The sequence below is a fragment of the Poecilia reticulata genome, unplaced genomic scaffold (assembly GCF_000633615.1).
Source record: "Poecilia reticulata strain Guanapo unplaced genomic scaffold, Guppy_female_1.0+MT scaffold_260, whole genome shotgun sequence".
Taxonomy (NCBI): domain Eukaryota; kingdom Metazoa; phylum Chordata; class Actinopteri; order Cyprinodontiformes; family Poeciliidae; genus Poecilia; species Poecilia reticulata.
The window spans coordinates 150371-151101 of NW_007615043.1; the positions used below are offsets into that span (position 1 = coordinate 150371).

General features: G+C 39.5%; 1 protein-coding gene across 1 annotated transcript in view; it reads left to right on the forward strand.

The window, feature by feature from the left end:
* vcpip1 (valosin containing protein (p97)/p47 complex interacting protein 1) overlaps positions 1-731 on the forward strand; it is a 10981-nt gene that overhangs the window by 6068 nt on the left and 4182 nt on the right. The gene's annotated exons all lie outside the window — the stretch shown is intronic.

A 731-nucleotide genomic window follows, 5' to 3' on the forward strand; every position in this document is an offset into this window, starting at 1 on the left:
TGCTGGAGCTGCTGCAGCTGCTGCTGCTGCTGGAGCTGCTGCTGATGCTGGAGCTGCTGCAGCTGATGCTGATGCTGCAGCTGCTGCGGTGGAAATAATCAGACTCAGAGATAAATTTAACCTGAGACTGAAGACGTTTCACAGCAGATCGTCTCGTTTTCTCTGAGGTTCCTGACAGCTGAGTTCATGGGAAACATCAGAGTCTGGAGAGAAGATCAGAAAGTTGATCTTCAGTAAATCAAGACGCTTAAAATAGGAGAATTAAAACCCCAAACCTCCATTTTAAGGTTTTATTACATTAATGTTGATATGTGAATATAATCAAGTCTTTATAGTGGTGATGTTGACTAGATGACAATAAATCAGCTTTATATTGTGCAGACAGAGTTTAGATGTACTAATCTGTTAATAGGGTGAATATTAATGAGGACACGACAAACATAAATATATATTATCTTTAATTACTGCTCTGACTGTATTGATCTTTCAGCAAATGGTCTTTTTTGAGTCTTTATACTCAGGTTAATGATTAATTGATAACTAGATTAGTTGACCTACTTTATAAATGTCAGTGATCTGATTGTCCTAATGAATCACCTGCATGATTAGTTAAATAAGTTAAAGTGTGGTCTGTGTGCTGACTGGTTCTGGTTCTGGTTCTGGTCTGGTCTGACTGGTTCTGGTTCTGGTCTGGTCTGACTGGTTCTGGTCTGACTGGTTCTGGTTCTGGT